A 25,838-nucleotide genomic window follows, 5' to 3' on the forward strand; every position below is an offset into this window, starting at 1 on the left:
TGAGGTAATGCACCCGGGGGACTTCAAAGGGTCATTGCAGCATGATGAGAAGAACAAAAGTTTAGTAAACTGGTGTTCCAGCCCTGTAGATAGTTTAAAAGCAGTTATTTCTGACTATAGCTTATTATGGGCAAGGCACCTAATTCAAGTCCTTCAAGATAGGTAAAGAGTGGGGCAGGTAGAAGTTTCTCTTGAGCCTACAGCTAAAACTGCCTTTTAGCTTAAAATAATCTTCATACCACTGAGTTACATCTTGGAGTGGCTTGTTTTGAACTTGTACAATGTGGTTTGTAGAATTCTCTGTGTATATGCACTCAGAAGTTTGTAAGCAACTTTATGCAATCATATTCTCATGTTTCTCTCTCATGATCTTCTTAGTAATTTCCAGTTTCCTAGGGTGCCTTTCAGTTGTCTGGCAAGCATGCTCTGGTTTAGTTATCCCATTTTCCCGTGCACTTCCACACCTGGCTTTGGGGCCAGGTGGCAGGAGGACAGAGAGAGAAATAGAGCAAGTGGATTGGACTCCACCCTTTTGAAACTACAGTTTAATCAAACTTAAAGGAACATTCCCCTTCCTGAGGATTTTGGCTTTTGCTGGCATCATTGCCTTTGCTTGTCAAAGCTGCGGCTACCACTGTTGCCACAGCATAGTCTGAGAGCTGGGGTAGGGGAATAAATAAAAGACAGCAAAAAAAAAAAAAAAAAAAAAAAAAAAGGGATATGTCCACACTTTCTTTGAGTGTAATGCATTCCCTTTCTCATTCCTGGCACCAGAACTAAAAGGCCTCTTCCTGAGCTTTTCCTTGTCTCCATCTTTCTTAGTTTGTTTGGGTTGATATAACAAAAATACAATAGACTGGGTGGCTTATAAACAACAGAAATTTATTGGTCACACTTCTGCAGACTAGGAAATCCAAGATAAAGACACTCGCAGATTCTGTGTCTGGTGAGGGCCCACTTTCTAGTTCATAGGTGGCCTTTTTTTTTTTTTTGCTGTGTCTTCTCATGGTGGAAGGGATGAGGGACTTCTCAGAGGTCTCTGCTATAAGGGTGTTAATGCTATTCATGAGGGCTTTGCCCTCAGGTCCTAGTCATTTTCTCAAGACTACACCCCTAAATAGCATCGCATTGAATGACCACATTTCAGCAAATGAATTTGGGGATTAATTTACTAAAATGTTGGGGTAGAAAAAGACTTTGTTCTCTATGTGAGTTCAGACTAGGTGATACAGCTGTTTAAAAAAAAAGGTAAACTTAATGCTTATATGGTGGTATTGTAATTCTTTTCTTCCCTAATTTATTTGTTGCTATTTAGTTTTGAATCCTCAAATAATTGCCATATTCAGTGGGAGATGGGTAGGGTGTAATGTAGTTGTTGTTCCATAGTACCTGAACTCAAATGTTTCAACTTTAAAGCAAAGATATATCACTATTTTTTAAAAAAGTTGCTAGATCATTTTTTGAAGAGAATTGTGATATAGCTGTTAGTTGCAGTGCTGAAAAGTTCATATACTTTTCAACTACTTATTTATACAAATTAGAATGTTCATGATCTATGTAATCAAAACAAAATATAGAAATAAATTGAATGAAGCAATTAATAAATAACTGGAATTATCATTTAAAACTCTAATTTTTATATTGCTTGTAGAGTAAGCAAATGTTATAATTTTGAACATTTATATTAATATATTTACACTAAGAAACTATTGCTTTTGAGTGCTTTATATATTGGGGGTTTGTTTACTTTTTTAATTAAAATTAAGGGCTTCTGATAAAAAGGAATGAAAGAAAAAATCTTCTGACTTATAGGAATGAATGATTAGCTTGTTTTTAAACTACTTTTCTTAAATATCAGTTTTCTATGTTGAGCCTTGGACATTTATCTAGTACTTATTCAGCATTCTCTAGTAAATACAATATTTTAGAATATGAGGGAAAATGAGAATTTTCAGAAAGAGGAGTAAGGCATCAGAGCCTGCAATGGTCAAGAGAGACTGAGAAAAAAACCTACTTTATTGTTTATGAGCAGTATTATGTCATTCATCCAATTTTTCATGACAAATATAAGCCTGGAACATCTTATGGTGCCAGTAAGTGAGGAAGTGCTTAAAAAATGATGGGAACATGGCAAAAGTGCAAAGAGGCTAACTTCAAAGAGTTCCCAAGTACCAAAATGGGACACTTGGAGTAACAAAATTAATATGACATAATTATAGTAATGCATTATAATCCATAGAAGAAAATAAACATTCATGCATTCTTAGTAATATAAAAATAATTGAATAAATAAATTCAAGTGGAGGAATGGAAAGAGCTCTCATATTGTAGAAATTCAATTAGTAAATAGAAATGAGGGAAATGAAAATGTACACTTAGGTAAATATCATAGTACTAATTATTTCAGGAAAGAACCATGATAGAGGCTAAAATTATGATGAAAAAGATGACATTTGCTTTTTAAACATTTTTATTTAATTTATTTGGGTGACATTGGTTAAAATTATATAGGTTTCAGGGGTACAGTTCTATAATACAATATCATCTGTATATTGAACTATATGTTTACCACCCCAGTTCAAGTCTCCTTCCTTCACTATTTATTCCCCCTTTATGTTCTTCTACCTTCCCCAACTCCCCTTTCCCTCTGGTAATCACCATACTGTTATATGTGTATATGAGGCTTTTTTCTTTGCTTAATCCCTTCACCTTTTTCACCGAGCCCCTCAACCCCATCCCTTCTGACAGCCATCAGTCTGTTCTCTATTTATGAGTGTTTCTATTTTGTTTGTCGTTTATTTAGTTCATTAGATTCCACATATAAGTGAAATCATGTGGTACTTGTCTTCTCTGACTGGCTTATTTCATTTGGCATAATACTCTATAGGTCCATCCATGCTGTTGCAAAAGGTAAGATTTCCTCCTTTTTTATGGCCAAGTAGTATTCCACTGTGTAAAAGAAAAGAGGGAATTTGCATGATCTCAAAGTATTTATTGTCCTTCTTAGTTTCAAAGGAAAAGTTAAATCTTTATAGTGGGGGAATCCTTTTGACAGCACCTTAACCAAGTGATCAGTTAGTATTACGAGTAAGAAGATCATTCAATATCATGAACCCTTTGATATGATGCTTAACATAATTTTCTTGTCCAAAATGTACAACTTTAATCTAATCATGGGAAAATATCTCACCAACTAAAAATGAGAGACATTCTATAAAATAGCTGACCACGACTCTTCAAAAGTCTCATGGTCATTCAAGGGTAAAGACCAAGGAACTGTTTCAGGTTGGTGAATCCTAAAAAGATGTAATAATTATATAAAGTGTGGGACCCTATATTGTATCCTGGTTCAGAGAAAAGGATAGTAGTGTGGCACTGGTGAAAATTCAAGCAAGGTCTTTAAATTAGTTAGTAGTACTGTATCAATTTTAATTTTTTGGGGTTCTGATGATTTTTACCATGGTTAGGTAAGATGTTAATAATAAAAGCTGGATGAGTAGTATATGGGAACTGTACTTTGCAACTTTGCTGTAAGTCTAAATTTATTACAAAATAACAAGTAAAAGATAAAAATTTTTATTTCAAATACCTTATATTATGTAAATGCAAAGACAAAAAGGCTTGCTTTAAAAATAAATTGTAAAGTAACAAAAGGGAAGGCCTCTATAGAACATGCAAAATAAAAGTTTAAATTTCATTGTTTTTCTCAAGGTTTCCATAATTTAAAAAGAAAGCTTATCAAAAATCAGTGGATTCTTATATGCCATTGTTTTTGCTTTCCTACATTTCAAATTTATTGATTATAATAATTCTTCCTTTGCTGTTTCAGGGTCATGAGACACGAGTAGTGCAAAGCCTGAGCTTTTGTTAATATTTCTCTATCATAGTTGAGATTTTATTTCTGATGCCTGAGGAACATTAAGACGGCCTTATACTCAGTCAAGTTTTCAGATCTTCTCCACACAATTGTAGTTGATTCCTTGTCAAGAATTTAAATGAAAGGTAATTTAAATTCATTTTTCTTTACAAAACAGATTTTTGTTAATTTATAAAATGTAATTAAAATGTTACCAGAATGTAGTAACTCTTGGAAATACTTTCCTACAGATTTTCATTTTTGCAAAATAGATATGTCTCATTTAACTTTTATGAAAAATGATTAAATTTTAAAAATTGGTTTCAGATGCTCTCCAATTTCTTAGTGTTACACTGTAGTGTCAATAATTGTTGTATGCCCTTCTATATCATCAGGTAGTTCTTCTCAAACAGAATGTGCACTAAGGTTGGTGGGGGTACCACGTCCCACACAGAGTTCCCCCAGGTTGCTGTAGATGGAGGAAAATAAAATAAGTCATTCCAAACATTTCTCAATCTGCCAGGAAAAGGGGTGGCAATTCCCTCTAGTGGAGAATGCCCTGAGCCCTTTTCTTGAACTGGCTTTTATTGAGAACCATATGCGCAGGGGTATACAGCATGCATGCAAAGCTCATTAATCAATGTTAAAAAGCTATGATTGAAGGAACATAGGGATTTGCCTCACGTCAGGGTCTGGCAGGTAGGGGGGCATCAATTCAGCCCTGAAACCTGGGAAACTGATCACATTCTATGTTCGGATCCCAAACATCAGTACTTATTAACTCAAGGGCATTCTTAGCAAAGTAAGTTTCACAGGATTTAATGCAATCCTTTGTTAGGCCTAATTGTCCTTGGATCCAGATCAGGCTGTATATGCCTTTAGTATTGTTTCAAACCAGTGTCAGGCCTCAAGCGGGTGGAGCAGCCAAGACATAAAGAGACTTCTTTCAGACAGAATGAGGACTCTGGCCATGAAAAAGCCAAAGGGCGAGGGTCTTTTGCTCCTTCTCTGTGTCCCCCACATCCTTCCTTGATGGGCCTTATGCAACTGTGCCTATCTTAGGTTGCTCCTGCCAAGGAGGGGTCTTACCCATCATTGACTAACCAGCTATCCTCCAGGGCCAAGCAGGGTTATGTGAGGGAGGCAGAGGCTGTGCCCCTGCCAGGGGGACAGGCTTTGTCCCCTCAGTGGGAGGCCTATTTTCCCAAGGCCTCCTTGCTAAGCTCCAGCCTTGGTGACCTCTCGCCTATTGGCGAGGCTACAGTCCTTGAAACCAGGCAGGAGTGTTCGCAACACCAAGGCACCTTGGAACTTTTCCACAATATAGATCCCAGAGCTTGAGCATCAGAGATTTTGATAGCACAAGCCTGGTATAGATTTAAGGATATTTAGAAGATTCCCCATGGAAGGGAGTGTTGTGGCTATTATCACGGTCTTTTTTTTTTTTTTTTCTTTTCCAAGTACAGTTTTCTCCATTTCCCCCCAATTATTCCCTCATGCCCCACCCATCCCACCTCCCACCCTTGAACCTCACCAATTTGGCTTTGTCCATGTGTCATTTATTTATGTTCCTTGAACACCCTTCCCCTATTTTCCCCCATTATTCCTCTTCCCCCTCCCTTCTGATTACTGTCAGTTTGTTCTTTATTTCCGTGTCTCTGGTTTTATTTGGCTCACTTGTTTGTTTTGTTGATTAGGTTCCACGTATAGATGAGATCATACGGTATTTGTCTTTCACCACCTGGCTTATTTCACTTAGCATAATGCTCTCCAGTTCCATCCATGACGTCCTGAAGGGCAGGAGCTCCTTCCTTCCCTCTGCTGAGTAGTATTCCATTGTGTAAATGTACCATAGTTTTTTTTATCCATGATTTACTGTTGGGAACTTATGTTGCTTCCACCCTTTGGGTATTATAAATTGTGTTGCTATGAACATTGGGGTGCACAGGTTCTTTTGATTTGGTGTTTCAGGATTCTTGGGATATAATCCCAGCAATGGAATTGCTGGGTCAAAAGACAGTTCCCTTTTTAGTTTTTTGAGGAAATTTCAAATTGTTTTCCACAGTGGCTGCACCAGTCTGCGTTCTCACCAACAGTGCAATAGGATTCCCTTTTCTACATAATCTTGCCAGCACTTGTTGTTCATTGATTTGTTTATGATTGCCCTTCTGACTGGTGTGAAGTGGTATCTCATTGTGGTTTTAACTTACATCTCTCTGATGACTAGTGATATCAAACATCCTTTCACATATTTCTGGGCCCTCTGCATGTCCTCCTTAGAGAAATGTTCAGGTCCTTTACTTATTCTTTAATTGGGTTGTTTGTTTTCCTAGGGTAGAGTCATGTGAGTTCTTTATATATTTTGGAGGTCCAACCCTTGTCTGAGATATCATTGGCAAGTATATTTTCCCATATGTTTGGTTCCCTTTTCATCTTACTGATGTTTTCTTTAGCCATGCAGAACCTTTTTGTTTTGATGAGGACCCATTTGTTTATTCTTATATTTAAGTCTTTTATCCATCTTGAGTTTATTTTTGTGTATGGTGTAAGTTGGTGGTCGAGTTTCATTTTTTTGCATGTAAATGTCCAGTTCTCCCAACACCCTTTGTTGAAGAGGCTATTTTTATTCCATTTTATGCTCCTGTGCCCTTTGTCAAATATTAATTGACCATAGAAACATGGGTTTATTCCTGGCCTCTCTATTCTGTTCCATTGGTCTATGTGTCTGTTCTTATGCCAGTACCAGACTGTTCTGATTACAGTGGCCTTGCAATTTAGTTTGATATCAGGTATTGTGATCCCTCCTACTCTGTTTTTCTTTCTCAAAATTGCTGCAGCTATTTGGGGTCATTTTTTGGTTCCATATAAATTTTTTAAATGTTTGTTCTATATCTGTGAAATATGAAGACCCATTTGTTTATTCTTTCCTTTATGTTCCTTGCTCTAGAGATTTTAATAGGCATTTTAATAGGGATTGCATTGAATCTATAAATGTAAGTAGCATGGACATTTTGATGATGTTAATTCTTCCAGTCCATGAACACAGTATATGCTTCCACAATTATATGCCAAGAAATTTGGAAAGCTGGGTGAAGTGGACAAATTTCTAGAAAAATATAATCTTCCAACACTGAGTGAAGAAGAAGCAGGAAGCCTGAACAGACTGGTAGCAGTTGGTGAAATGGAAGCAGTAATCAAAAAACTCCTGGCACTCAAAAGCCCTGAGCTCGCTGGTTTCACTGAAGAATTTTACAAAACATTTAAGGAGGAACTAACCCCTAGACTATTCCAGAAAATCCAAGAAGAGGGAAGACTCCCAAACTCCTTTTATGAAGCCATCATCATCCTAATCCCAAAACCAAATAAAGGCACACAAAGAAAAATACTACAGGCTGATATCACTGATGAACATAGATGATAAAATCTTCAACAAAATATTGGCAAACCGCATCCAGCAATACATTAAAAAGGTCATCCACCATGGTCAAGTGGGATTCGTCCCACGGATGCAAGGATGGCTCAATATTCACAAATCAATAAACGTAATACATCATATAAACAAAAGGAAACAAAAATCATACGATCATATCAATAGATGTGGAAAAAGTATTTGATAAGGTACAGCACCCATTTATGATAAAAACAGCAAAGTGTGAGTAGAGTGAGCATACCTCAACATAATAAAGGCCGTATATGAGAAATCATGGTCTTTACTGTAGAATATATCTGGCTTTTATTTGGGCCCTGCCATTTACTCACTGGATGACTTTGGGCATTACTCAACCTTCCTTTGCCTCACTTTCCTCTTCTGTGGAGGTTTCAATGATTTTTGCCTTGCTGGGTTTTTTAAAAAAGAATTTCAATGACATAATGCATATATTGTACTTATATTGATTAGCTTTTTAAGATGAATTGATGTGTTCTGGAAAATGTGATGGTGGTGGGGAAGGTACTTCAGGCAGAGGTAGTAACCGATCTGTAAGCAAAGAAGTGGATATCTGAAACTGCCTGAGGAAGTATGAGCAGCTCAGGTGGTGTGTTATGGCCAGAGCATAGAGTGTGGGTGAAATGTGGTCGGAGATGAAAACGGAGAACCTAAAAAGTCATTTCATGGAACACTTGTATGCCATTCTGAAGAGCTGTATCTTTATACAAATTATCAGACCACCTAGCATGAAGCCAGCTGCTGGAAGTGGAGCAGATGTACTCATACCAGCAGCATCATATTCTGGTGATCCTGGGTAGCAAGTTAAGTCCAGGAAGATTCAGGATATAGGTATGTCTGTGTTCACCTACCTGTGACATATGTAGCATGCACCCCATGGTAGAGATTTCAGATAGAGGGTTAATAAGTCCTCAGGTCCAAGCCATATTTTACATACCTACCATTTAACGCAATGTTTCTGGGAACTTCATCAATGCAACTATGTATTCTTCTTTTATACCCTGTCAGCCAGAACTCTGGGCCTGAACTTGTAATACATTTAAATGCTGGTACTAACCAAGCTATAAATGCACCAAGAAACAAGCACTGTGAAGTACATGCCAGGTTACGGGAAATCACTACTTTAATATATAGACGTGTATGAGCATATTGAGAAACAATATTTATTGAGCTGCAACTGGATTCACATGTTCCATTCTAAGCCCTGTTCCTAGCCATCAAGGATTGTAAAATCTGTGTTAAAGAGCTTTCTCCAGGCTAAGATTTAGTTTCTAATTCTATGATGCTCCATTTTACTTATCCACAAATTGTCACTAAGGTAGGGGCAGCTATGACCTAACTGTACAGGGAAATCCAAATGCAGGAACAGATACAGGCTAAGCGGGATGTTGTTCTATATGCTGGGGTCCCCTGACACAATACATGCAATGAAATCATGTTATTTAAAAAGTTACATTCATTCAGAAACATTTATTAATGCAACTAGGGCATATTTAAATAAAGAGTTCTCATACAGATAGTGAGGATTTCATGGCATTTAAGCTCAGAGAAATATATTTATGAAAACTACAATAGAAGTTTAATTAAATAAGGACTGTATTTTTTTCAGCAACTGAGAAACTTGTACATGGAAAAAAATGCCACCTCAGTTGATCTGATCTGTACTTGTCAGTTCTTCAATGGTAACAATGTAACTGGTGGTGGATGTTGATAATGGGGATGGTTATACATGCGTAGGCGCTAGGGGTATATGGGAACTCTTTGTGCTGTCCTCTTGATCCTGCTGTTAACCTAAAATTGCTCTAAAAAATAAAATCTTTATTTATTTTTTAAAATGATACTCTAAGTATTTAAAAAAATGATACTTAGAGGTTGATGTTACCTCAGTACTAGGTTTCATAGTACTGAAATTGAGCCACCACAGCTATTTGTTTTCTGAGACCTGAAGATTCAGAGTTCATTCATAATTTATTTCATGTGTGCTACCTGTATTCAAAAGAGTGCCAGGCACTGGGGAGAACTAATCATAATACTTGGTTGGCTTTAAGCAAGTATGCGATTAATTAATAATCAGGTATACCAAATTATTTCTTGGCAAGGAAAAACATTTGTCAAAAGCCTAGAATGTCTATTTGCCAGGGTATCTTTTTCAAGTATTAGGGAACTCATACAGAGTCAAGTTAATAATTACAACATTGTTGAAAAAGATTAGATTTCAACATTGTTGATAAAGACTAGATTGAAGACTATTAGAGTTTTCTTTTTTTAATATTTTAAAACTTTGTATTTTGAAGTCAGACTCACAGGGAGTTAATTGCAAAGATGGTACAGAGAGGTCATATGAATTCCTCATTCAGTTTTTCTCAATGGTTGCATTTTACATAATAATAGTGTAACAGCAAAACCAGGAATCTGATATGGTGCAGTGTATATACATGGTTCTATTTCATTGTGTTACTCCAATGTGTAGATTTGTGTAACCACAACACAGTCAAGATGCAGAACTTCCATAACCCCAAAGATCTACCTTGTGCTACCTCTCATGGTCATGTCTACCACTGCCCCATTCTTAATCCATAACAATTACTAATTTGTTTCCATCTTTATAATTTTATCATTTCAAGAACGTGTGACTATAAAAATAACAGCTTTATTGAGATATTAGTCACATACCATGAAATTATTACCCTTTAAAGTATATAATCTATTGTTTTTATCACATTCACAGAATTATACAACTATCATTATTATCTAATTTCAGAACATTCTCATAACTCCTGAAAGAAACCCCCACCAACCTTCACTCCCATTCTCTCTCCCTCTAGCTACTGGTCACCACTAATATACTTTCTGTTTATATGGATTTGCCTAATCTATATATTTGATAGAAACACCTGTCCTTCTTGAGCGGCCTCTTTCACTTAGCATGTTTTCAAGGTTCTTCCATTTGGTAGTACATATCAATATTTTATTCCTTTATATGGCTGAACAGTATTTCATTGTATAGATATACTACATTTAACTTATCTGTTCCTCAGTTGATGGACATTTGGATTATATCCACATGTGGCTAATTGTGAATAGTGCTTTTATATAAATTCTTGTACAAGCTTTGTGTGGACATATTTTTTTTATTATTGCTTATTTCCTCTTAAAAACAGGCCTATTACAGATACATGTTTTTATATCTCTTGGATGTATACCCAGGAGTGGAATTGCTGGGTCATATGATAACTCTTACATGTAATTTTTCTGAGGAACTGCCAAATTGTTTTCCAAAGTGGTTGCTCTATTTTACAGTCTCAGAAGGAATGTGTGAGTGTTCCAGTTTCTCAGCATCCTTACCATAACTCATTATCTCTTTTCACTCCCTCCCTCTCTTCCTTCCTTCCTTTCTTATTGAAGGGACTATTCTTTGCCCCACTGAATTTTCTGGCACCCTTTTTAGGAATCAATTTATAATAAATGTGAGGGTTTATTTCTCTTCTATTTATTTATATGTCTGTCTGTCTTTTTTGCCAGTACCACACTGTCTTGAACTACAGATTTGTCATAGTTTTGAAATGAAGAAGTGTGAGTACCCCAAATTTATTTTTCATCTTATATTGTCTTATGTCCCTTGAATTTCTATATGAATTTAGGAGTATCTCATCAATTTTTGCCAAGAAGTTGATTGGAATTTTGATAAAAATTTTATTGTATTAAAATTTTAATAAGATTAAAAAATTAAATACAATATTTATTTAATACAATAATACAAAGTTAAAAATTAAGATTAGATTGAAATTCAATTTTATTGCCATTTTAGTAACATTAAGTCTTGATCCATGGAGAGGTTATGTCTTTCCACTTATTTATTTCAAAAATATTTTGTAGTTTTCAGTGTACAAGCCTTATATATCTTTGGTGAATTTTATGGCTGAGTACTTTATTCTTTTTGGTGGTATGAAGGTAATTTATTTCTTAATTTTACTTTTGCATTTTTAATTATCATTGTATGGAGGTTAAATAGATTTTTGGATATTAATCTTGTCTCATTCAATGTTACTGAATTCCTTTATTAGTTTCAATAACATTTTTATTTTGGTAGGAGCATATGAATCACTTGGGATTTTTCTTTATACAAGGTCATGTCGTCCATCATATGTGGATAATTTTTCATTTAATTTTTTGCCTGGAATCCATGACTAAGACCTCCAGTACAATGTTGAATAGAAATAAGAGCATGCATCTTGGTCTTGGAGCAAGGCATTTGATCTTTCATTATTTAGTATGATGTTTGCTGTGGTGTTTTCATAGATGCTTTTTATCAGGATGAGAAAGTTACTTTGTATTTGTTGTGAAGGGCTTTTATAATAATGGAGTGATGCATATATGTATTTATTGAGATGACCATGTGTTCTTTGTTTTTATTTTTATTGATATGGTGTATTATACACCATTTCAGATGTGCAATGAAACTTGTATTACTGGGATAAATTACACTTAGTAAAAGTATAAAATATTTCTTTATGTATTGCTATATTTGGTTTGCTAGTATTTTGTTGAGGATTTTTTTGAGTCTATATTCAAGAAATATTGGCCTGTAATTTTGGTGTTTTGTCTTGTCTGGTTTTGGTTTCAGGGTAATATTAGCTTTAAATCAGGTTAAAATTCATCTAATGGGATTGCCTCATATGCATATATGTGTAATTGTTTTTAAAAATTAGTTAATAGGTGAAAGAAGAAGAAATATACTCTTATTGTGTCCTCTATATTTTTATACTTTATTGGTGTTCTTTTTTTAATTTTTTTAATATGGACTCAATTTGTCTTCCTTTAATTTGTCTTGTAAACCAATGTATTAGAACAAATTCTATCAGTTTTTCTTTATCTGGGAATGTTCACCTATATTTCTGAAAGATAATTTTGCTGTATATAAGATCCTTGACTGACATTTTGTTTCTTTTAAACCTTTTCAAAATGCTCAATACATCATATACTACTGTCTGGCCTACATTGTTTCTGATGAAACATCAGCTGCCAATTTTATTGATGTTCCCTTTTTGTTTCAAATAGCTTTTCACTTGATTTTAAGATTATCTTTTTGTAATTAGTTTTCAACATTTTGACTGATATGTCTGGGTATGGATCTCTTTACATTTTTCTACTTGGAGCTTCTTATATTTGTAGATTATTTTAATCAAATTTGGGAAATTTTTAGCCCTTACTTCTTTAAAAGTTTTTTTTTTTTTATACTTTCTCTCCTCTACCCTGGTATTTTCATTATGCCTGTGTTGGTATACTTAATGGTATTAAATTTTCTATGGGTATCTGTTTTTGTTAATTTTTTCTCTTTTCCTCTGGGCCTCCAATTTGCTCTTTTTTTTTTTTCTTTCATATAGCCTCCTATTAATTGCCTATGAGGAAGCCTATTAATTGCTTGTGTTCTGAACATACTTACAAGGTTATTTTGAAGTCTTTACCCAACAAGCCTGATGTGTGGATACTCTTACAAGCAGTTGCTACTGTCTACAGTTTTTCTTTTTTTAAGTGTGAGTCATATTTTTATGTTTTTTTTGCATGTCTTATAATTTTTGTTAAAAATTTGACATTTTAGATAGCACACTGTAACAACTTTGAATAAGGATTCCCCCACCAGTCATCTGCAATGTTTGATTTTATTTTCTTGTTTGTTTAATGGCTTTTCTGGACTTAGTGAGGTATCCCTCACCCACCCCCACTGTTTGAAGCATCTCATGTTTCCATTCAGAGAGTGTAGCTTGAGGCATGTGAAGAGTTACCTTAGAATTACAGTGGTTTTAGCAGAACTCTCTTGAGTTTTCCCAGTTTCTCCATTAAACTGTCTGTCTCTCTTGATATAACATCCATCTGTTAGACTTTAACAGGTTGTTTTTAGCAATCCCCTTGCGCATAAATAGCTCTGCAGTCTGATCAACTTAATAATTAGTGCCACTTTGCAGGCCAGTCTTTGTGGTTTGTTCGGACTCCAGGATGAGTCTACTTAACTTTCTTTTCCTCTGGGCCTCCAATTCTCCAATTTACTCTTTTTTTTTTTTTTTTTTTTTTTTTTTGTTGCTTTCATATAGCTATTAGTCTCCTATTAATTGCCTACCAGGAAGTCTCCAAACCTCCTTTGCTTTGGAGAGCATCCTTAGTCATGAACTTTTCCATACTCTTTCTAAATATGGTCAGTTTTTTGGGGGAGAACTCTTGAGCTTTCTGTTATTATTGCCTCCTTCTCTCCCTGGGCAGCATTTCTGAGGGGCTGCACTGGAGCTGTAGTCAGGGACAGTGGTGACTTCTCTCAAAGTGATACCCTTGCTTTATGAGCAGGGCAGTGTGTGGGAGTGGTAGCTTCCAGTGTTTTGCCTTTCCTAGTATTGAGCCTATGTTCTGTGAGCTAGCTGAGACAAAAGTAACCGGGGTTTCAATATTTGTGGACTCTTTCTACCTATGGTAGACTCTCTGTTCTGTGAGTTGGAATTGGATGGAAGGATATAGCCCATTAACAGTTCTTGCCTGTTGGGTGCCAAAATGAGAAATGCTGTTGATCTGCACCTTCTAGCGATATACTATAACTCTAGGCTGGAAGGTGGGTTGATAGGGAGTCCTGTGTTTTTGGATGTACCCACTTGGAGTCAAGCTTCTACCCTACTGATTTTAGATGCTGTTAAGAGAAGGGACTTGGTGAAGGGAGTGGTTTGTAGCTCAACTATCACAGACTTTTGTTCTTCTTATTGAGATTTAGTAAATGTGTCTTTCTTTGCTGTATACCCTTAGGATAATTTAAAGAAATTTCACATGATTGTTTTTCATAATTATTTTCACCAGCTATGGTTGATTTACAGAGGAGTAGATTCATGGAGCGCCTCATGACATCATTCTGAGGTTTCCAAACACCTCCCAGACCCCTCTCCACACCACTCACACTATGTGTTATAATTTTTTTTTAACGCTTACCCAAGGATATGTTTTTATTGAGTTTTCAGTGAGAGAGGAAGTGGGGCAGGGAGAGAGAGAGAAAAAGAAACATCAATTAGCAGACTCCCATATGTGCATGTGCCCCAACCAGGGATCAAACCCCTAATCTAGGTATGTGCCTTGACTGGAGATTGAGTCCTCAACCTTTTGGTATATGGCGTGGCACTCCAACCAACTGAGCCACTCAGCCAGGGCACACTAGGTAAATATTTAGTCCATTTTTCTATGTGAGGAAGCTAGGGGGCAAAGAAAGGCTGAATATTATACAGGGTCTGGCAGAAGTAATGCCTGCTTGAGTGTGGTTGGCGGGTAATAATGTGGGTGTAATAATTTATAGTTTTAATTTGAACATTTAACCTAAAATGCCATATGGTGTGCTTGATTGAGTATGATATTATTTTGTTACAGAATTACATGCTTATGATTTTATAATAAGAGATTTTATAATAAAAATGGGGCATTATTTGTGCCAGACCCCATATAATTCCTTTTATATGACTTTCCAGGAGACGTAGAGATAGAGAGTTGGAGAACAGATTAACTTCCAGTCAAGATGGTGGCATAGATAGACATGGCTTGCCTCCTGCACAACCACACCAGGACTACAGCTAAGCTATATGACAGTGGTCATTCAAAACTGTCAGAAATTGAGCCTTACGAAGACCTACAACTATGGAATTAAAGAAGTAACCACAATAAGACTGGTAGGAGGGGGAGAGATGCAGAACGGGTGGGTCCCACACCCACATGTGGCATATAAAAATCAAGAGGGATATCTGAGGAGTGAGAGGTCCCAGCCCCACACCAGGCCCTCCACCCAGAGCTCCCATGCCAAGAAGAGACGTTCCCATAACTTTGTGCTGTAAAAACCAGTGGGGGTTGAAGCTGAGGAATACAGAAACTGCTGAAGTCTCAGGCAGTTCCTCTTAAAGTGTTCATGCACAGACTTACTTGTACTCACTCCCTCTGAGCTCCAGCATGGAGACAGCAGATTGAAGGCATCAGAGACATACAGTGAGGAACTGAATTGACCAGCATCAGGGTGAGGGCTGGGAGGCAGCTTTCTCCCAGAGAGAAGTGCTGGTAGAGGCGATTGTTCCTTTGATGAGCCCTGTGACCATAGAGCAACAGAGCCAGCAGGAGGGTGTCATATTTGAGACTCTATCAACTGGCCTCACACTATTTTTCCAACACTGGTGATTCCCTGAGGCGCCCCACCCATCTTTTGGGCCTACACAAGCTGTTTCCAGGAGCTCTTCCATATGAATGGTTTGTCTTGGCTCATGCTTCAGATTTTCCTAAAATCTCTCAAACAAGCAGCATCTGCCTTCAGTGAATCCCATGCCTCTTGCTAAGTTACCCTAGGCTTGGCACTGGCCTTGGTTCACAGCTTGGCCTCACCTGGGCACCTCCAAGCCCAGCACATAGCAACCATCTGCAGATCACTTTGTAGATTATGCTCTGTGACCCAAAACAGAACACAGTCTGTGTTCTGACCTTGGCTGACCTTGGACGTGCCAATAGCAATCAAGGCTCAACTATCAGAGACTATACACAGCCTACACATTGGGCATACGTGAAGTACCCAGCTTGGGTATTAGAGGAGACTGTGCCACTAGAACCTATAGTATACCTATGAAATTAGACCACCCTACCAAGCCTGAGAGAGCAGCTCTACCTAATGCATACAAACAAACACAGGGATGCTGCCAAAATGAGGAGACAAAGAAACATAGCCCAACTGAAAGAACAGAATGAAACTCCAGAAAAAAAACTAAACAAAATGGAGATAAACAATCCACTAAATGCAGAGTTCAAAACACTAGTTAGAAAGGTGCTCAAGGAACTTGGTGAGGACCTCAATAGCATTAAAAATCCAGTCAGAAATAAAAGATACACTAATTGAAATAAAGTACAATTTACAAGGAATCAAGAGTAGAGTGGATGAAACTGAGAATCAAATCAGCAATATAATATTAGGAAGCAAATGAGAACCAGAACAGCAAGAAGATGAACTTCTTTAATTTTACCTTATCTGGAATAAGAAGCATAATTGGTAGGCACAAAATAGACAGGGAGAGATTAAGAATAGTATAGGAAATGGAAAAGCTGAAGAACTTATATGTTCAACCCATGGACATGAACTAGGAAGGGGTGAATGCTGGAGGAAAAGGAGTGTGGGGCAAAGGGAGATAAAAGGGAGAAAAAAATGGGACAACTGTCATAGCATAATCAATAAAATATATTTTAAAAGAGAAAGGACAACAAGAAAAAATACTCTAAAAAATAAGGATAGTATAAGGACCCTCTGGGACAACTTCAAGCATACCAACATTCCCATTATGGGAGTGCTGGAAGGAGAATAGAGAGAGAAGGAAATTGGAAAACTATTTGAAGAAATAATGACAGAAGACTTCCCCAACCTTTGGAGGAAATAGGCATACAAGTCCAGGAAACAGAGCATCCCAAACAAGAGGAACCCAAAGAGGCCCACACTAAGACACAACATAATTAAAATGCCAAAGTTTAAAGACAAAGAATCTTAAAAGCAGTGAGAGAAAAGAAGTTAATTACTTCCAAGGAAGCTCCCATAAGACTGCCAGCTGATATCTCAAGAGAAACTTTACGGGCTAGATAAGATTGTCAAGAAATATTCGAAGTGATGAAAGCAAGAACCCACAACCAAGATCACTCTACCCAGCAAAGCTGTCATTTAGAATCGAGGGACAAACATCTTCCCAGACAAGAAATAGCTAAAGGCATTCATCACTAACAAACCCGTATTATATGAAATGTTAAAGGATCATCTTGAAGAAGAAGAAGATAAAAAATATGAACAATAAAATGTCAAAAAATACATATCTATCAACAATTGATTCTAAAAAACAAAATAAACAAACAAGCAGAACAGAAACACAATCATAGATACAGATAATGTTTTAATGGATGCCAGATGGGAAGGGAGTTTGGGGGAATGAGTGAGAAAGGTAGAGGGATTAAGAAGTACAAATTGTTAATTATAAAATAGTCATGGGATTGTAAAGTAAGCACAATAATATATGCATGGCCCATGGATGTGGACAATGGTGTGGGGATTGCCTGAGGGAGTGGGGGAGCTGGGTAGAGGAGAGCAAAGGGGAAAAAACTGGTATAATTGTAACAGTGTAAACAATAAAATATAATTAAAAATAAAGGGAGGTGATGGCAAGAGAAAGAATAAAGCAATAAATTATTTATCTTTTGCTGAATAAAAAGAAAACAAATTAGTGGTTAACAGTGGAGTTAGAGATTGATTACAAAAGGGAAGTACAAGAGAATTTTGGGGGTGATTGATCTGTTCTGTATGGCACTATGGCAATTAATACAGAACTTAATACATTTGTAAAAATCCATACAATTCTATACTTAAAGAGTATGTATGTTAATAAAAAAACCAACCAGGATGTTAAGAAACCTCAAGGTACAATCTAGACTGTGACTAATGATTGGCATAACTACACTGAACAGAGTAGGAAAGAAAGGAGCTGATCCAAGTTAACTTTTGAAAATACTGGATACTGTAATGCTAAAGACAAAAACTACCATGCAGAAATAGTGTATTCTAGTTGATAAACTTACTTTTCAAATGGGCTTGTATTAGGAATTCTCAAACTTTACATGGAGGAAGGCGCTGAATTGCTATTATTCTGTTTCTCAATAAACATTTACCCACTAATTTAAATATTCAGCCTAAGTGCCCATCAGTAAATGAGTGGATTAAAAAACTGTGGTACATTTACACAGTGGACTACTACACAGCATAAAGAAGAAAGGAACTCCTACCCTTTGTGACAGCATGGATGGAACTGGAGAGTATTATGGTAAGTGATATAACCTAGGCAGTGAAAGATAAATACCATATCATCTCACCTGTAAGTGGAATCTTATCAACAAAACAAACAAGCAAATAAAATAGAACCAGAGACATGGAAATAAAGAACAAACTGACATTGACCAGAGGGAAAGGGGGAGGGGAATAACAGGGGAAAGAAGGGGAAGGGTCAAATCAAGGAACATGTATAAAGGACCCATGGACAAAAACAACGGGGCACAGGGGGAGGATTGTATGTTGCAGGGGTGGTTAGGACAGGGGGGAGTAATGGGGGAAAAATGGGGACAACTGTAATTGAACAACAATGAAAAGTTTTAAAAATAAATAAACCTTCACTAGTGGATTTTGCCTACAGTGATTACTACTGTGACATTCTATGGTAATCTATTTCTGTCATTCCTTCTACACTTATTAACACTTCTGTTAAGAAGACACGTATTTTATTCCCACTTATTTATTTAATCACTTGCTATGTCAGTATGAACAAATGGCTATTTTTTATATTATTTGAGTGTAATTCAGAAAAATTGTTTTTTGCTGCTGTTGTTTGGATCACCATCATTATTATTTATAAGTCCTGAATTAGATCTTGATATAGAAAAAGGACATTAGTGAAAAGTTGGTGAAATCCAAATAAAGTCTATAGTTTAGTTAATAGAATTGTACTAATATTAGTTTCTTAGTTTTTATCATTGTACCATGGTTATATAACTAGTTAAAATTAGGAGAAGTAAGGTAAAAAGTACATAGAAACTCTTTGTAACTATTTTCAGCTCTTCTGTGTGTTTTAAGTTATTGTTTTTCTTCTTCTTCTTCTTCTTTTTTTTTTTTTGTTGCACTGTTACCAGAAGTACTGTAGTACCAGGTCAATGCATGGAGTGGGTAGGTCAAGCTCCTATTCCATCTTCCAGCTCCAAAAAATCCATTTAATATAATGTCCTTGGATAGAGGATGTATCAGATGTTAAACTGATAAGAACAGATACTACACATGATCTTAGCCAAAAGGCAGAGAAACGATGTGTGTTTAAAATTATTTAAAAATAAATAATTTAAAATGCAATGAAACAACATTGTAAAAGAGAAATTGCAAGGTACTATAGTAGATACAAAATTTTTTGAGCTAAAAATAGGAATTGGTTGATAAAATCTTGAAAGTATATTCTTGAATTAAATTTATGAAATAAATGAACAGAAGAGTAAGGAGATTTTATAATAAAAATATTGTAACAGGGCCAATTCATATGAGATAACACAGGCTATTGATAAGTTTAACATACTTATCAATAATGACTGTTATAGTATATGATCCTTAGGGATTTAGACTATTCTTCAAAGAGGAAGCTGAATAGCTTCTAGTTCTAAAGTTTGGAAGACTATGAGATAAACAATGGGAAATTGGCTTAATTATTACAGACATAAAGGAAAATATAAAAGAGATAAGTTTGAATTTTTATATGAAGAAGAAGAAAAAGAAAAGTCCAAATAAGTGTTGACATCCAATTTATTTTTAGGGGATACTGATAGTAAGTTTCCTATACATACGAAATAAAAACACAATATTAAATGACACAATACTCACAATGTCCTCACAATACTAGAATGTCCACAATTTTCAACATAGAGCGTAGAATGTAATTAGAAAGGCTAACAATGAGACAGATTGAAAAAATTCTGGTGACTATTAACTTAAACTTTCTAGGGGGTTTTATAGTTTAGAGGAAATTTGATGGGAAAAATCTGCATTTCAGTCCTGTAACCCTTAGTATGTTTATCCCAGTGAACCTCAGCTTTGTGATTTATGAAATGATAATATTGATTTCCTAAGGTTATCATTAGGTTGAATGAAATAATGGATATGAAAGGAATTTGGTAAAATAGCAGTCATTATATTTTAAAGAAAATGTTATGAAACTTAAACAACTAGTACTCTTTTAGGTCATTTGCTCAGTAGGAAGAAGAACAGAATGAATTACTGGCTTGGACAAACCAAATTTGAGATAGAGTATTTGCCACTTCATCTCTTCTCTCACTTCTGTAATAGTTTTGGTTTGTAGACAAAGTATCACAGGTGATATAGCTTGACTCAAGCTTTATGTTTCTCATAAATTGGTAGCACACTCACCTGCCACTGCAGATTCACTGAAGAAGGTGTTTACTCCTACAATTCAGATGCAGGAGAGGGAATGGAAAAGTTTAAAAGGGACACCTCATACAGTTATCTTATAGATTGACAGTTATAATTTCTAAAATTTTGATTCTAAAAGAAGATTTGAACCCAAAGGTAATAAATAATTTTGTTCCAGGAGTGGCTAAAGGATTTAAAATGTCTGGAATTGTCCTGCACTGAGGAATATAGGTTTAAAAAACTCTAGATTATGAAAAATATGATCAAAGTAAGACTAGATGTGGTCAGGTTAGAAGCAAAACACTCCTTTTACATATTCTATGTTTAAATGGGGTATATGTGAATTTATTGTTAGAGAGTCTTTATGATCAAGTGCCGTCATTACTAATTTAAGTATTTCATACTAAGATTTCCTTCTCTTGTTTTTTCCTCCCTCCCCCTATCCTTCCTTCCTTCCCTTCTTCTCTTTCTTTACTAGTCAGTAAATGACTTTTGGAATCAGAGAGAGAGATTGCTGACTCTGTCACTAGTTATGTGATCTTGAACAAGTTACTCATCTCTAAACCTTGGTTCCCTCATTTATAAAATGATAACGATAATATTGGCAATTTTAGAGTTATTGTGATGATTAAATGAGATAATGTAAATATTGCTTAATACAGTTATCTGGTATATAATAATGCCTCAATAAATGTAAGCTATTATCATAATTACTACTATTGTCACTGCTAACTACTATTTGTTGAGTACCACCTATGTACCATTCACTGTCCCTGGGTTCACAATCTTTTAATAATCCAAGCAGTTCTGTAAGTAAACATCCTTGTAAATTCTCCTTTATTGGGGAACCTGGAGAATACATTGGACTTAATATTTACTTGGTACTCATCCAGCCTTTCACACACACATCACATTAACACAACATTACCTTCAACCCCTCACCTCTCTCTGTTTTGTTCACCTCTTTCTGGTCTTCTGTCACCTACCATCTCTCATCTCCTTGTCTTTTGGTTCTATCTACCCTGCCACTCTCCTTGCATTTTCTTGCAGCGGTGTCCAATCTGCTGCCCATGGGCTGCATGCAGCCCAGAATGGCTGAGAGTGTGGCCCAACACAAAATCATAAATTTACTTAAAATGTTATGACATATTTTTTGTAATTATGTGTTAAAGTGTATTTAATGTGTGGCCCAAGACAACTCTCCTCCTTCCAGTGTGGCACAGAGACACCAAAAGGTTCGACACCCCTGCTAGAGGATCCATTGAAATTTGATTGCTATCTTCATTTATCAATTGAAACTTCACTTTTAAGGTGAAAAATGACTTTCAGTTAGGGTTGTTAGGTTGTTCTTTTCTTTTTTTTCCTCAGACCTTGGTCTGTACAACTATTTGCAGCATTGACCTTGATGAAGACCATCATCTTTAAAAATTCCTTTTTTTAAAAAAAGAACTTTGTTGATAGTGTAATTATGTCCTTTCTCTGGTTTCTTTCCCCCCCTCTTCTTTTAGAGACCCTGTAGAATAATGAGAGATGTGTAAGCTAGTATCAAATATATTTGTGGTAGGATCATTGCTCTTCTAGTGTCTATTTTTTACTTGGGGTAAGTTACTGAATTTCTCTAAATCTGTCAAATCTTCCTAAGCTTCTCTTGCCCTAATTGTAAGCTATTCCTCACCTCTGAATAGGTAGAGCATGATGGTATTTGTGTTCCATGTTCATGCTCATTAATGGCTATCAATAATCAGGCAGACAAAATGACACTTTTTTTATGGATTTCAATAAGACTCTTTTTCTCAGAGAGGGGCAAGATGGTGGAGGAGTGAATGGAAGTCACAATGATCTCCCAGGACCAATCTGGAATTACAACTAAATTGTGGAGAATTCACCTGGAACAGACAAGTGAACAATAGTGAGAGAGAAGCCTTATAACCTCAGACAGAGAGGAGAATCAGCTTTAGCACAACCTGACTGATAAGGAGTGCAGTAGAGACTTAAGAAGGCTGGCTGGGTGCTCATAGGCAGAATCACCAGAGGGATATTTAAGCATCCAGTTGGATCCCCCTGGGAAGAGTGGGGTCTAAACCATAAGTGGGGATCCACAGCCTATAGCACCAGAACCTAGAAAGCACACAGATAACACCCAGCTGCAAAAAGCAGCAGAGTTGCTGTCTGCCAGAGATGGGTGGCTAGAGACCCATAGAGCTGTTTAAAGAACCAATGCCTAAATTTTTATTTGCAGCCACTTACTGTGGGCTCTGGCAAATGGGGCCGGGGGGGCAGAGTGGGCTAGAGACATCTGAGGAGAAGTTGGGGATAGAGGCTTTGGGGAGAGAAATGAGGGAGTACTGCAGGGATTTCAGTGCTGAGTCATTCCCCATAGGGTAGCAGCCATCTTGCTCAGGCAGACCCCCTCTGAGCAGCATGAGAGGAAACAATAGCCCTGACCTCAAGTGGGATTCTGCCCCACCTGGTAGTGTCTAAGCCTGACTGCTGAGAGCAGAGTGGCTAGATGAACAACTGAAGGAGATAGGAACAGACAGTAGGTTCCTGGAAGTCTTGAACAGACAGCCTAAGGTTAGACGGGGTAAATATCTGACATCACCAGAGGCAGATCCAGAATGAAAAAACAGCGGTAAAACTAGAGGCCACCGAGACAAAATCCACTGTCATCTTCTCCATAATTTGCAATATTTTCTTAACTAAACAGCTTTTTAATGTTCTCTTTGGGTCCATCAATTTGGTGCATATTAAGTCATTAGATTTCATACTAATAGTTTATTTTTCTCCTTTTTTATAATAGTCTTGATCTCTTTACAGCATTATTAATACTGGTTCATTTGCAGTTGATAGTGGGATTGGCAGGGGATAGTAATTTTTGCAGATGTGCGTTTGTTTCCTAAGCTTTGTGGTTGTATATGGCAGCACCTGCACAAAAACATACGAGACAAAGTGGGCAGAGTGACCTTAGTCAACAAGCTAGAGGGAAGAGCTCACCAAAGAATGACCAAACAATAGTCAAAACCCAATCACTTCCACAGGGCCAACATAAACAGCATAAAAAGCATCCAAAGAGCATCAAGTTCAAGAGATCAAGGAGACTGCACCACTGAATCTCACAGGTCTCCTATCAGAGAACTTCACACCACAAAGTCAGGAAGTCAAAACAGATCAATTTAACAAGCAGAAACAAAAAAGAAGAGCCTCACAAATAATGGGAAGCCACAGAAACAACCCTCAATTGAAGTGAAAGGAGGAATCCCCAGAAAGAGTACTACATGAAACAGAGGCAAGTAAACCGTCAGATATTGAGTTCAGAACAATGGCTATAAGGAAGCTGAATGAGTTCAGTGAGCTCAGGGAAAATTACCAGAAACTACAGAGAAACTACAAGGAACTTATTGCAAACTATTTCAGCATGGAAAAGGACATAGCAACTATCCACAAGAGGAAAGAGGAAATGAAGAATACAATTTCTGAATTGAAGAGCACAGTAGAAGGAATCAAAAGAAGGCTAGGTGAAACAGAGGACTGAATCAGTGAGCTGGAGGACAAGGTAGAAAAAAGCAGCCAGAAAGAGCAAGAAAATGAAAAATGAAAAGAGCAAAAAGAATGAAGAAGTATTAAGGGAAATTCAGGACAACATGAAACATAATCATATCTGTATAATAATACAGATACAAGAGAAAAGAGGAGGAGCAAGGAATAGAAAACCTGTTTGAAAAAGTAATGATGGAAAACTTTCCTAATCTGAGGAGAGAAAAAGTCAAACAAGTCCAGGAAATACAGAGGGTCTCATTCAACAGGAGCCCAAAGAGCCCTACTCCAACATATCATGATTAAAATGGCAAAGATCAAAGAAAAAGAGAGAATCTTAAAGGCAGGGAGGGAGAAACAGGAAGTAACATATAAGGGAGCCCTGACATGGCTAGCAGCTGACTTCTCAACAAACACTGCAAGCCAGAAGGGAATGGCAGTGAAAAGCAAAGTCCTGCAACCAGACTGCTCTACCCAGCAAGGCTCTCAATTAAAATGGAAGATGAAATAAGGAGTTTCCCGGAAAAAAGAAGGCTGAAAGAATACACCTCCACCAAACCAGCATTGCAAGATATACTAAAGGGACTGCTTTAAGAAGATGAAAAAAAAAGTGAGAAAGAGAAAGACACCTGTACAAAGGGAAAAAAATGAATAAATACCTATCTATAATAACTTTAAATGTAAATGTATTAAATGCTCCAATCAAAAGACATAGGATAGCTGAATGGATTAGAAAACATGACCTGCACATATGCTGCCTACATGGGATGCACCTCAGAACAAAGGTCCTACACAGAATGAAAGTAAAGGGATAGGAAAAAAAAAACCCTCAAAGTAAATTGACAGGAAAAAAAAAAGCCGGGGTACTGATACTTATATCAGATGAAATAGATTTCAAAACAAAGGCCATAAAAAGAGACCCAGAGGACACTTTTATAATACTCAAATAAAGAATCCATCAAGAAGGCATAAACATTGTAAACCTATATGCTCCCAACATAGGAGCACCCATATATAAGGAAAATCTTGGAGGACTTCAAGAAAGATATAGACAGCATCACACTGATTACTTTGAATTTTAACACCCCACTGTCAACAATGGATAGATCTTCCAAACAAAATATCTTAAAGGATATTGTGGAATTGAACAAAGCATTGGATTGAACAGACTTCACTGATATATACACGTCACCCCAGCAGCACTTCTTCACTCCAGCAGTTTGAAGTTTCTCCAACACTTGCAAAATTAACTTCAAAATGTCTTGTCTCGGAGAAACCAGATGTAACCGGCCAGAAGCCCCTTCTCCTCAGTGATCTGAGTTTTAGCTCCACAGCTTCCTCTAAGGTTCTGAGTTTAATAATTCTAAAATTTTCTATTGTTTCCCCTTGTTCTAGGAGTGGTAACTGCTTCCTGTATTTGCTACTTTTATAATTTGCTACTTTAGAGTACTCTTTATCTGTTCAGTTACCTATCTAACAATGTTAGTAGAGAATTCTTTTTATTAGATTACCTTTGAACAGAGAAATGATGTGATTTCTGATTTTGACTTGACCCTGACTGTGTCAAGGGTCCCCATATTGAAAGTGTCAAGAAAAAAAATTTAATTTGGAGAAAAATTTGTATATGAAATAAAAAATGGACAACAAAAGAAAACATCTTATAAATATTTAAATTTTCCATGAAAGGAGCAACAAAATGGAACTGTCCTTTTTCTTCTTGGTTTTGGCTAATATGTAGACCTACTACTGGCAGTTGTTAGAGAAATAACCTCAAAATTGTAACTAAAACATGCTCTTCCCATTTGCACATTTACAAGTTATTTTGTCTTTGTTGCCAAGGTGTTCACACTGCTGTTGTAGGTGAGTCTCTAAGCACCTGTGGGCAATGCTTGTGATTCCCTTCCCAAATTTTAAATTCTATGTGGTTTATTTGTTAAACCTCATTTACAAAATGCCAATTGACATATTTTGCTTACTTTGTAAAAATTCCAGGATTCAAAAACTATAGTTTATGTATAAAT

At 36.4% G+C, this 25,838-nt stretch overlaps 1 protein-coding gene and 1 non-coding gene across 12 annotated transcripts in view; one reads left to right on the forward strand and one right to left on the reverse strand.

Moving 5' to 3' along the window:
• SUGCT (succinyl-CoA:glutarate-CoA transferase) overlaps positions 1-25,838 on the forward strand; it is a 976,712-nt gene that overhangs the window by 522,402 nt on the left and 428,472 nt on the right. The gene's annotated exons all lie outside the window — the stretch shown is intronic.
• LOC129063598 (U2 spliceosomal RNA) lies at positions 18,985-19,176 on the reverse strand. The gene has a single exon (XR_008528381.1). It is a non-coding gene; the product is annotated as a U2 spliceosomal RNA (small nuclear RNA).

This window comes from Pteronotus mesoamericanus, unplaced genomic scaffold (assembly GCF_021234165.1).
Source record: "Pteronotus mesoamericanus isolate MK-2021 breed Mesoamerican mustached bat unplaced genomic scaffold, CSHL_Meso_final scaffold_85, whole genome shotgun sequence".
NCBI lineage: Eukaryota > Metazoa > Chordata > Mammalia > Chiroptera > Mormoopidae > Pteronotus > Pteronotus mesoamericanus.